This window comes from Orbicella faveolata, unplaced genomic scaffold, assembly GCF_042242905.1.
Source record: "Orbicella faveolata isolate gen_17 unplaced genomic scaffold, um_ofav_v1 contig_24, whole genome shotgun sequence".
NCBI lineage: Eukaryota > Metazoa > Cnidaria > Anthozoa > Scleractinia > Merulinidae > Orbicella > Orbicella faveolata.
This window is the reverse complement of record NW_028301552.1, coordinates 3686622-3700015: the sequence shown is the minus strand read 5'-3', so window position 1 is coordinate 3700015 and position 13394 is coordinate 3686622.

Genomic DNA, 13394 nt, shown 5'->3' with positions numbered 1-13394 from the left:
GCGACCAGCACGTAATATGACGGAACAGGTCTCAAGAGGGTGGCCAAGCGCGCAACATGTTACGCATAATAGTGTTGTGATATGTTGGATTGACCTGTTGTGATCACTTGGGGGGGGGGGGGGGGTTTGATCTTTATTTATTAACACACTTTGTTTAAGTTTTAAATAATGGACAAGGACACAACATTTGGCCGCAAACTTAGTTTGCGGCTTGTTTATATATCTTTTTTCGTTATTTAATGATCTAATGTTGTAGAAGGTTCCAAGAGCTCTTTTTTTTGTGAGTCCTTTAATTAGCCCTTACACCTTCTTAACACTAGGAAAGGCTTTGCGAAATTTCACTTAAGTATTGTACTTTGATTCACATTGTTTTAGAGAAGAAAATGCTGATGAAAGCTACCTTGCAAGTCTTGTTTATTGATTAAATAGCTTTCAAAAATTCAGTATGTTTTTCCAAAAAGTCACTTAATTCCTTTCGAAGACTTGCTCACCTCTTTTTTTTAACACTTTATTTTAAGGTGGTTGAATTTAATATTGATAAGTGCTGCAGCCCATTTTCTTAACGGATCCGTGTATAATCTCTGTGATCCTGTTGACAAGAATTATCATTATTGATCAATTAGAAGGCAAGTGTAAGTGCTATCTAGACAATTGAAAATACGTGCACTGAGACGTTATATGCTAGTTTACCAACTGTACTGGTTTAACAAGAATGAACGCAAAAATTTCAAATCTCTATCTCAAGTTTTTTCTTTCTTTAATTTATTTTCATTTACACAAGCTATTCGTTTGATAGGTTGCCATCAATATTTGGGTGCTACTTTATCACAAAATCCGTTAACCAGGATGCTATTATCATTCTATAGAAAGTCAAGTTAACAACGTGTTATGCTTAAATGAATAAGAACTGTAGATGTAGTTCAGCTACCTTAAAAACAGCAAGGAACACAGATGGTATCCATGGATACACTGACTAAACTTATACTAGAAAATTCGGCAATGTTGTCAGATTTGATATCAAGACAATGTCCTATACAGTTGCCTTATTTCTTTATTCTCATCACTTGACTTTTTGACAATGTTTTAAGACAACTAGGAGAAATTGTATGTTGATTTCTAGTTCTTGAGAATTGAAAAGTTCATTCAGTTCTACCTTGGCGCTATTTTCTACGTGACGAACACATTGCTCTTCCACTGTCAATTTTAAACCTTTAGTATACGTAAGACAAAGCATTTAAATTGACTCATTTACTATTTTATAAAATGAAATGATCTTTCGAGCTAAATCAAGCCATTCTTAAAGTGAACCTCAAATTACTGTTTATTTGTGTAACTGAAGTGTGAAGAAACATATTTCAAACTCAAAATTGGTAGACGAAAAGCTCTATTTCGTTTTGGAGACTGATGGCAAAATTAGATTTGTAAACTATCTCGCTTGTCAGTTTCCCACTGTCAGACATTAAACAGAGTGCGTTTATTTTCTCACTGAACTTGTCGTGTATAGTAAGTCATTTTATACAGAGAACGGGTTTGTTGGGGAATTTGATGCCTCACCGATACCTCTCTCAAGACCGTAGCTAGAAACGCTCCAAACATGTATGGAGTTACCACTTTTTACCGGTACTAACTGGAAAATTTAATATCCGTTCACGACAAACAGAAATATGTTATTATTCTAGGCTATATTCCTTCCAGGAATCTTAAAGGTACTGAATAATTTTAAAATGCCTTAAGCTATCCCGCAGCATTTCTAACAGAGTGTTGCCAAATTATTTCTGGTTACAATAAAATAATGGAAAATCGAAAACTAATCATCATTATGGAATAATATAACTTTACTTCTTGTTTACTTTTGCAACAAAGTGGGCAGCACTATTGAACGTTGGAAATGGATAATTATAACTTAACTCGCGTGTCTGCGTATTGAACATCTTATTTTTTAATTGTCATCGTACACAAAGAAATTAGAAAAAAATCAGAAATCGAGAGTGAAATTTGCCTTCCATCGCAAAAGTGGTTTTGCACGAGAACTCGTTTTCAAACCTAAGGACAAGGTAAACTCGGAAATGGCCTATTCACTACTCCATCAACTGGACAATGATCCAGAGTTGATGACTTCCTTTTTTCTCATCATCTTGTTGAAATTAATATTATTGTAATTAACTGAAATCAATTGAAATTCTCATCATCTGCAGAAAGGAGAAATGAGCTGTCGATCACTATTTCTTGAAAATAATAGAGTTCATTTCTATAATCCACAAAACACGTTTCAGTGATGAACGACTTTTTAACTTGAATTTGTTATCGCTTTCTAGGAACAATACGTGAAAACTGGAGCGAAGCGAATGCTGGAAAATCACATCTTCGTTTACACCGAAATCGAAAAAATATCTTTCTCTTGAATTTATAAACAATCCACCTCTGAATTACAGTTCAACAAGTTTCTCACTTTTTCTTCTACAAATCACCAGTTAAGAACTTCACAGCCTTAACTTTTTTTGTACAGGACGCTTAAAACAAAAGTACTGTTTTTCCTTATCATTTTTCATGTGACTGTACCATGCAAGGAATTAAATTCGCACTCCTGGTATTACTTTGGAATTTTTTTCCTGTTTTGTCGTTGAACATCTTAGTCGTCATTTAGTTTTTTAAAAAAATATGCTAAGTCGAGCTGCCACAAATTGCAGCCGTTTCATTTAATGCTCTAAAAAAGCGACTGTATCGAGATGAAATCTACACAATATGCCACAAGAACAGCTCATAAAACCTGTCTGTGGGTAATTTATAAAGCCAGAATTCCTAAATCAAATGTAATGGTTATTTTGGGGGCATCGATTTCCCTTCTTGAACATGTACTGTAATTTTGGTGTCAAGATTGAACTTAAACAAAGTTTTCAAACACGTAAGTCCAATTCTTTTCTCTGACCTTTTCCAATAAGAACGCCGCAAAGAGCTTGTAAATTGTACATTTCTTCTACCTAGCCTCCTCTTTAACAATGCATAGAGTCAGCTTTCGTCACGACACACGACTGAAAACAATCTGTTGCTGGTGTTTTGTGGCGCTATTTCAGCCCACAATGCGAGCGATTTGACAAAATAAATCTTACGCTGGATATTTTTTCCACTTAAAAGTATGAAACATTCAATACTTAGTTGCTACATTCTTTCTCGTATATTTTGATATGCGAAAGATGAAAATTTGGCAATAAATATTGTAAATTTTGACATCAAGACAATATCTCATAGTTGATGTATTATTTATTCTCATCACCTGACTCTTTGGCAATGTCTTTATTCAGTCAAGAGATTTAATTGCTGATCCACTGTCAATTTTATAACTTTATTATCCGTTGGTTCATTTGCAATTTTTAAAGCGGTGCCCTTGAAATGAGCTTTCGAGCTAAGTCAAGTCACTTTTTTGTGCAAGTGATGTACGAAGAGTCAGTTTTTAACTCGAAATTGGCAAGAAAGCCGTCTATTTATTTCCATTTGGGGTGGTAAATACGTAGCCAAACAGTTTTGTAAACTCTCTCGCCTGTCACAATTTCCCTTTGTCAAACATAACCATAATACATTTATTTTTTAGTCATGTGATGCAGTGAACAACCGGGTTTGGTTTAGAATTGATGCCTCGCTGACATCTGTCTTCAGACCCTGTTAACGCCCAAACATTGAATTCACCACTCATGGAACACTTACTTTTCGTACCAGTTCCAGCTGGAAATTATCCACTCACGAAAATCAGAAACATTTATTGTCTGATGTCACCAAAGAAAAAAAAAAACACAGGAAAATTGCGTTAACTACTCTCGGAATTACGCTAAAAGAGGCGGAGAAACAAATCATTTGCAAGCAGTTATTCCGCAAAGGTAATATGATTATAAATTTGAATTCACGGAAATGTCTTACGAAACACCGCGCTACGCTCCCAGTTACCCGTGTGTTCTAACTTTCCGGACATTAGGGAGCTCAAGTGAGTTTTTCAAAAAGCTGAAATTGCACTCACAAGTGCAAATTAACTCCAAATTGAACGAGACAAACCGTATGATTACGTATTAATAATATAAACATGAAAAAATTCGCGTGGCGCAAGTGCCGGAAGATCTTTCTTGAAGCCAGTTTTTCTCATTTGAGAAAACTTTTTTCAAAGTTTCAGCACAAAATTTTCGTCATCATTTTGCGTGATATCATTTTCTTAGAAAATTCCCTATTGTCTTTCAGTCAATCATAATCCAGAATTTCGATGTGTTATTTGCACTGGTGTTACACTTTTTGCACTGATGTTACAGTTTTTGCACTGGTGTTACAGTTGAACTGCACTCCTCTTAGCCAATCAGAATCGAGTAATTTTTTCATGTGTATTATTATTAAGGAAAATCGTGAAGTTAAATAAGTATGAAAATAAGAATTGACGAAATCTTTTTTCTTAATTGATTCAATATGGTGTCACTGTTAACTTCTGTAAACCAAACTTTATTCGTTCTTCTGTAAATTAATTGTTAAAAAAAGGATTGTAATTGATGTAATTGTGGAAATAAAAAATCCCAAATGAAGAAAAAAAAAAACATAAAACAGCGACGAAAACGTCACCAAACAAAAGGTTTATCGAGTAGAACAATGGCTGTGCGCGTACGTTTTAAATCTTTGTGCATTTTGTAGCCGTAACGCTACATGAACAGGTTCTGTGCATTTTGAAGAACGTAGGTCGGGATGGCAAATTTTTTGTATTTCTTTTGGGAATGGACCGCTGGCATTACATATTTAGTTTGAGCAAGTTTTAAGTACTGATTGGCGTACGGAGCAGATATCCAGATTGTTACGAGATTAGAAATATCATTTTTCTTTCTAGGAGTCGTCCCTGGCGTAGGTATCGTCGTTGCTTAAGCTAACTATTTCATTTCTTAACCACAACTCAAAATTCATTCTTTCATGTATGAAAAACGGAGGATTTCGCATGCAGTTTCCAATGAAATTGAAAACAAAGTAGTGAGTTTAAAACCAGTTAAGAAGTATGATCTTTTAAGTCGATTTAAATAAACGACAGAAATTCCATTTATTAATTATATAATCTGCGTTTTTTTTAAGGATTTCGAGTTCGACGTCTAGTTGACCTTTTATCATATCTTTAATATCGTTGTGTTAACACAGTTTTAATTTTCGTTTTATGATCAGTTATAATAATTCATGAGTCTTCTTTAAAATTTATATTTTCTGAATATTTTAGCACAAAGTTTCGTCCAATAGATAATACGGCCAGTCAACAATGCTCCTTTCCCCATTGGAATGTCATTCAAAACGTTTTTTTCACATGAAACACTCTAATAAGTACAATTTTGCTTTTTTAAATTTTTAAATGAACTTCAGTTTTCGGTTAACATTGTATCACGAACATTTGATGAAAGAGAACTCATCGCAAATTGCCAAAAAACGTTTTCTCCGCGAAATTTAACCCGTAGACCTAAATTAAGTCATAGCAATTTGTTTTAAAATTTTCTCTCTTTCTGATCTATCTACGAGTCCGTGTAAGATTTAACCCCCCAAAGACGACATTGCACAGATGAATTGAATGGTCAATGTGCAAATATATTCTGAAATCACCTAAATATATTCTGAAAGTCCCTACATATTTTGGCCGTTTTTCATTCTTTTGGAGGGGTGGGTCGGTTAAAATATTCAAAAAAGTATCCTTACGTGCTTTCATGAGCATGCCGTGATGAAAAAAAAAAAAAACAAACTACAGAGGGCTCCATAAATGTAAACATTATGCAAGCAAAAAAAACAAGTTGAGAATTAATTGCAAAGCCAATTTAATAAGCTTGTATACTCTGGTATTGGTAGAAGTCATGTTGCCAAATCCTGTGTTAAAAAATTCCAGTAACGGTATGAAAGTTGTCTCATGGTTTCCTTTTACAATTGCTCACCAAGTTCATTCAATAATCTTCCTCCGAGTAATTAAGAAGGAATCTACAAGACGTTTGAGTAACAAGTGGAAAAAACTTTGTACCGAGATTATTCACATCGTATTGCAAACGGCTGTGCGACTGTTTTAAATATCTTCTCAAGGGAAATTATTTCTAACAACACCAAATGTCGACTGAAACAGATTTTGAAGTTCATGTGAAATACTTGAAATTACTGGTGAAATGAAACTGATGATGAAAGTTTACCTTTGTTTGCACAATTTCTCTAAACTTTGAAACTTATTTTCCCACGTTTCCATGGGAAATGGTTTTCGGTGTTATTTCAAGCAACTATTTATATCTTAACCTTTTAGAAAATGCAGAAAGGACTGCAAGATACTTAGATTATTCTGGATGGAGGTTTTTGTCCAATAAAAACTGAAATTGCCCGATTTCCTCTCGGATTTTGTGTTAATTATTATTGTAGAACTAATTAATGATTAGATCTGAATAAGGCGACTTCAATTATTCTATGCTCAATTCAGTGGAACGTTTTCACGTGATGTCATCAAGCTTTTAAATCCAAACGTAAAGAGCCACCAGAGTTTCTATCCTCATCAGGCATAAGAGGTGCGAAAATTATACATCTTGACAGCATTTTAGCGCAATGGTGTCCCTTTGGAAACAAGTGCATTTTGAATTTCAGAGAGATGGCAGTGCGGGACATCGCGTTTTACATTCTTTGTTAAATTTTGAGTTTTTAAACCCGCGTCGCTCCAAAATTTTTCAATACATCGAGCTCAAATTCCTTGACACAGTTGATCGTGCTATGCCCTTTCAATATTCAGAATTTCCATCAGAAACTGTATCACTTATGGGGCAAATATTATAAACAAAGATTCGTGCACCACGGAGATACACCAATATGGCGGAACCATACTGAGCTCTGTAAATTTGTGCAAAACATTTAGGCAAATAACTGAAGTTTGGGATAGCGCATAGACCTAAAAGCCGGAGAGAAGTCTTCTTTATTTATCTTCAATAAGATTGAATTTTCTTGTTTTGTTTTTCTATTGCACGACAGTGAAAACGATCTATTGTAGTCCGGCTATCTGACTAGCTGTGCCTTTCCAAGATTTTTTCAAGATTTAAAATCCTTTCCTTTACTAGACAAAAACAAAACAAAAACAAGAAACAACAAAAAAACAGAAGAAGTCCTTTTTAGAGCAATCATACTTTTAATTTGGCTCATTGTGATACCGTCAAGAGTTATACGGCTGTACAAACAGCACTCTCACATGGAGTTTGCAATGTGACGAACTGGAAGATTAAAAACTTTCAATTGAGATACTTCACTTTATATTCTCGAGAATACTACTCAAATGCAAAGGATGTATACATGCAAAACGACAGTTCGATGTATCATTCATCTCGGCTTACTGGGAAAACTAGAGAGCATTCACGAGATGATTTTATTGATAAGCCGCGGCCATGTATTAATTACTTACTACCCCTTCCTCTTCATTTAAATTTTTCTCGAAAAGAAACCACCATTGTTCTCAATTTAGCAAAATACTTTTGCCTTGAAATGCCTTGAAAGAAACAAGAATTACGAGAAATAATGTTCGATAGTTTCAGGTTGACCTTCAGCATAACGAACTGAGTGGTAACTTTTAACACATCCCGTGCTCAAAATGTATATTCTCATTACTGGTTTTCTCATATTGTTTTAAATGTTAACTCTGAGAATTTAGTTTTTCAAAGTGGTAACTCTTAAGTACATCCCATGCTCAAAATGTGTATTCTCGTTACTGATTTTCTCATATTGTTGTTAATACTAATTCTAAGAATTTGGTTCTTCACTAAGGCAATATCTTCTAGTTAATCAGTTTCTGAGATTTTCATAATTCTTACGCTGAAACTGTTCAAAGTTAACGAGAGTAGAAATAATGTACTTATCTGAGATTTGATGTTTCCAATAGTCAACTTGTGCCAAAGTCCAACAGTACATTGCGATCTAAGATGGCTACCCTTTCTGTCAACAGTGATATATCAGCCGCCTGGAGCGAGAGAAACAGAGAAAAAAAATGTTTAATCAACACTACCTTGTCAGCTAATAAATTTACAGCAGTGTTAGATACAGTTGATAACTATGTAAATTTTCAGAAAACAGTAGTGTTTTGATGTGCTTTCGAGTTTTAGCATTTTCTTCAAAAATGAAATAGAATTCCCATGGAATCCAAGATGGGCTGTATTGTTCGCGCTTCTAAGAATCAAGGATAATGTTTTCCAACTTGGTTATAACATAAGCTAGCTATTAAAATTGGATTTAATGATTATTAAAGAACCTTTTTTACGACTATTTACGTCGTGGTATTCTCCTCTTCACCTACACGTTTTCAGACGCTTAATTCCAAGGACGTAAAATGAAAAGTGCAAGATGTTCCTTTACATAATAACTCCACCCCCGCCCCCCTCCACGCGAAAATGATCTGAGCCAACAGAAGTTCGACCCAAAGTCCTTCCAAACAAACGGTAGTCTCATTATAATAATTATTATCGAACATAATACAGTGCACGTGTATTGTACTGATATAAATTATGGCATTTTCTGGACAACAAGACAACCGTACGCTTATATGCAGCAATGGTACGAAACTTGAAAATCTATCAATTTTACAATCCGAATCACGATTTTTAACACTCTTGGAGTGTAACGATAGGAAAACCATTATCTACTTATCTGAGCTGAGATGTTTTTCCAATAGTCATCGATCGTACGCCAGAAGTGAAGCTCTGGACACTGCCATCCAAAATTCAGGTAACGTTGATGAAATTCAATTAATTAAGGTTGATGAATAAATCCTGAAACTCGTGAACTGTCCTTTAACACATCTTTGGTCATCCTGGAGATAGCAGAGCAAACGGCAGCAACTTTAGTTATTTAATCACCTTGGTTTACTTATGATTATTTCATGGACAGATAACTTGCTCACCCCAAAGACTTGTTCGCATGTTGTGGTCAGAAAGTTGAACCATAATAAATGGCCGTCACAAATTAAAACAATCGATTTGGAACAACTCTTCATCTTTCATGTATTTCTATTCAACTTGGTAGCGTAAGAATGAGTTGATAACGAAGGACAGCCGCCATTTACGATAAAAGACTTGCTGTAAGGTTGATAACGCGATTTACTTACTTTTTTAATTAATCCTCTTCGTTCTCTGTGGGACACAAGGCAGCCACAATCCATCTACATCTCTATTTTGTACGATATGTTGTTCCTCATTGAGCTCATGGTAGGCGCCAGGTGGTTTTTGGCGAACCAGGTTTGCTGTTGCCAGTTGGTGTCCATCTCTAGGCAACCTTGGGAAGTGTGTGGTCAATCCATCGGATTCATCTGCGTTTGATTTCCGTCACAACATTCTGGCAATAAGTTTTTCTGTCAACGGATCAGAGATAAAGAGCAATATTCACTGCTTGCAGACAATGACGTCAATTGTTTTGAATTCAATTTTTGTACAACCAAACAGCTCTTTGTTTCAAAAGCCAATTGCTCTCATGTTGGCGAACAAATAACAATATAGCTAGCCTAACGAGCTTGCAAATCTTCATTCCTGCGCCGAGAATTTTGCTATTTTTTGCCCATTTTCGTCATTGAACTACGCCTATAGGCTAGTCAGTTAGCTTCAGTTCAGATAATTTTTTTTTTTAGAATTAATGAACGAATTTGCCAGTGTAGTCAATAAGTTAGAAGTTCTTAGATTCTTGCTATGGATTTCAAAAAATTATTTTTTTGAACAGAAAAACACGATCGCAGGACGATAAACTGAAGCATTCTACGAATGGATTATGTAAAAAAAAACAAAAAAAAAAAAAAACAGTAAAACTTTAGTGCCACCAAATCGTAAGATCTTAGACTTGGTACTTGATTTCCTGTATTTGTAAGATAAATGAAAAATGTTTTAACTTAATAGTACGAAATAAATAATACGTGTCACTTTTGTCTTTGGGTTAATTTTAAACAAAAATACGTCCAAACACGAGACTCGTCCATTATAATTACGAAACATTCAGCACCAAGGCATACAAAATTACCAGCGACATGCACTCATTTTGAAATCGATCACATTCTTTATTAAATTGCAAACTGGTTCTAATGTTACGTCTGGATACCCCTAAACTGGACTTAGCTGCAAACTTCAAAGGATTATATTAAATGAAATCTAGCGACAACTGTGATTCACTTATCTGAACTTCAACGGAGTTGTCGTCAACATGAAACTTGCCAGAAGTCCATAGCTGGTCGTGCTACACTTCATTTGAATTGGCGAATGACGCCTGTCACTCCAATTCAATTCCTTTGGATACAACTTTGCTGCCTCTGGTCAATTCTTGTGAAAAAACAGGAAAGTCATGGTTAAGTTTTTCGCGTGTTAACTCAAGCAAAACTGACTTGATTGAGTATAAGTATCAGTGAACGGACCTATATCGGCCTTGCACTTAACAAAACTCCCTCAAAATGTGGAATAACACTTTTAAACGACTACCAACAAAGTGGTGCACTGTAGTGGGAACGAAATGAAGATTAGTTATAGGTTTTGATATAACTACATAACTGTTCTCTTCATATCAGAGCAAAGGCAAAGGCGGTTGGAATTTTCTGTTTTTATAACAGTTAAAAAGAGTGTACATGGTAGCGCTCCGAGGTAACGAAACAAATTGCGATTGACAAAGTCAAACGGCAAACCAAGCAGATTATCAAGCTGTAAACAAACATTTTATTAAAAATAATCATTCAGTTACTCACAAGAGAAATGTTTGCTATTCGGTTTTTCAACTTCGCCTAAATACAGTCTTCGATGTCAAGGAAAAGCACATGCACCTCGAAGCTTTCACAGCATTGAGGAAAGTTTTATTATACCATTCAATGATCAAATTGAAAGACGAGGGAAACAGCTAGGACACGTGACTAGCTAGAGAAAATGTGGACTTACCTGAAGGAAGCACATCGACTAAGATGTCTTCGCCCTTGCCTTCAATTCAACGGCGATAAATAAAGAAAATATGGACTTGCCTGAAGGGAGCACAGCGACTAAGATGTCTTCGCCCTTACCTTCAATGCAACGGCGACCGACGCGAAAATGGGTGTGTCATTCTACACTTCTTTATATATACCCACATTAAAATTCGTTACAGCCACGAGAAATATGCTTTGAACAAAAGAAATGCATCCCACGTTAAGATTGTGTGCTTTGAATTGTGAAGAATGAGCAACTTGGGAGAAAAACACGCACCTGAAAGGAATTTTGATCCGAATATGCTCTGTTTGTAGTTAATAGGCCAATTTTAATATATTAAAATTCTAACTTGACTCCGCGAGGCTTAACGGAATAATAAAAAAAGAAGTTAATTATTCATCCCTTAGACCCGAGGCGGTCTCTTTTGTTTTATTCCTCTAAGCCTCGGAGCTAAGTAAGATATTTAATAAATCGAAATTGGCCTGTAACTATCGAAAATCTCACAGACAAGAACACCGCGGTGAAGCGTCGTAAAACGTACTTTTGGTCCAACTAAATAATTACAGTTGCGTCATAATTCAACTTTAATAATGACGAAATTTATGCGCGCGCAAGTTATGACGCATACTCAATTTTCTTACCTCTTTTTCACGACTTTGGAAAATATCTTTGGAAGAAAAACTTTTCTCTGACAATGAATAAGCTTACGAAATCGCATGAAGATCTAACCGTCGATACAACCAACAATTTTAATTTTGACCGTAAAAATTCCTGCGGACGAAGTGCGCTGGAAAGAACGTGCTTCACTACGGTATTTTAAGTTAGCGCTTCTATATCTAGAATTCAGTTTCTTTGTAGAATTTAAATCTTGCCATTTGTTCGGTTTCTTTTTAACATTTGCTTTAGTTCTCATAATTTCTCGTGATTTTTTTTACGGAAATAGCCAAATTTAAGCTTGTTTAAAGGAGCTCAGTCACGGTTTGTGCATATTGAAAAGTTTAGCCTGAATTTTTCAAATTCGTCGTTTGCAATCCGTGTTAATCTTCTCTATCCTTAGCCATCCTTGTTCCTTTTTGGTTTATCATTATGTCTTTGGTGTTTTTCTATCTTATTAAACTGTTATTTTTCAGGTTTCCAGTACCTTCCGTATCTGAAGGTTTATCCTGTCCATTTGACGCGGTGAACCAGCTTTTTCACTGCAAAAGTACACAAAGGAAAGGCTAACAAAGATTGCCAGAGATAAAGTTCGATAGACTGTAAACAACAATTCTATTGTCTTTCAGTCAATCATAATCCAAAATCACGATGTGTAATTTGCACTGATGTTACACTTTTTGCACTGATGTTACACTTTTTGCACTCGTGTTACACTTGAACTGCACTGCTCTCAGCCAATCAGGATCGTTTAATTTTTTCATGTATATTATTAATTTTGTAAGTACACTCAATCCTGGACATAAGTGCATTTGTTCGCGATACAGCTGGCCTTCTTACAGGGGTGGGTGACTTAGCTCAATATGTAGTTCTCATAAAACATTCCCACATGTAATTCTCTTGGGCTACAGTGTAAACGTCACAGAAGTTTGCAAATGTATTACAACATTCTTTTCATTAATGTACTTGAGAGTGAATGAGGGTGAATGATGGTGAATGATGGTGAATGAGGGTGAATGAAAGTGAATGAGGGTGAATGATGGTGTATGACGGTGAATGACGGTGAATGAGAGTGAATGATGGTGCATGAGGGTGAATGATAGTGAATAATAGTGAATGAAGGTGTATGAAGGTGCATGAAGGCGAATGGGGGTGGATGGAGATGAATGAGGGTGTATGAAGGTGCATGAGGGTGAATGATGGCGAATGAAGGTGTATGAAGGTGAATGATGATAAATAAAAGTAAATGAGGGTTAATAATGGTGTATGAAGGTGCATGAGGGTGAATGAGGTTGAATGATGGTGAATGAAAGTGTATGAAGGTGAATGAGGGTGAATTGTGGTGTAAGGAGGTACATAAGGGTGAATGATTGTGAACGATGGTAAATGAAGGTGAATGAGGGTGAATGAGGGTGAATGATGATGGATGAAGGTGTATGAAGGTGAATGAGTGTGAACGAGGGTGAATGAAGGTGAATGAGGGTGAATGAAGGTGATTGAGGATGAATGAGGGTGAATGATGGTGTATGAAGGTAAATGAAGGTGAATGATGGTGTATAAAGGTGTATGAAGGTGGATGAAGGTGAATGGAGGTGAATGGAGGTGAATGACGGTGAATGAGGATGAATGATAGTGAATGAAGGTGTATGAAGGTGAATGAAGGTGAATGGTGGTGTATGAAGGTGAATGAGCGTGAATAAAGGTGAATGAGGATGAATGATGGTGAATGAAGGTGAATGAGAGTGAATGAGGGTGAATGATGGTGTATGAAGATGAATGATGGTGTATGAAAGTGTATGAAGATGAATAGAGGTGTAG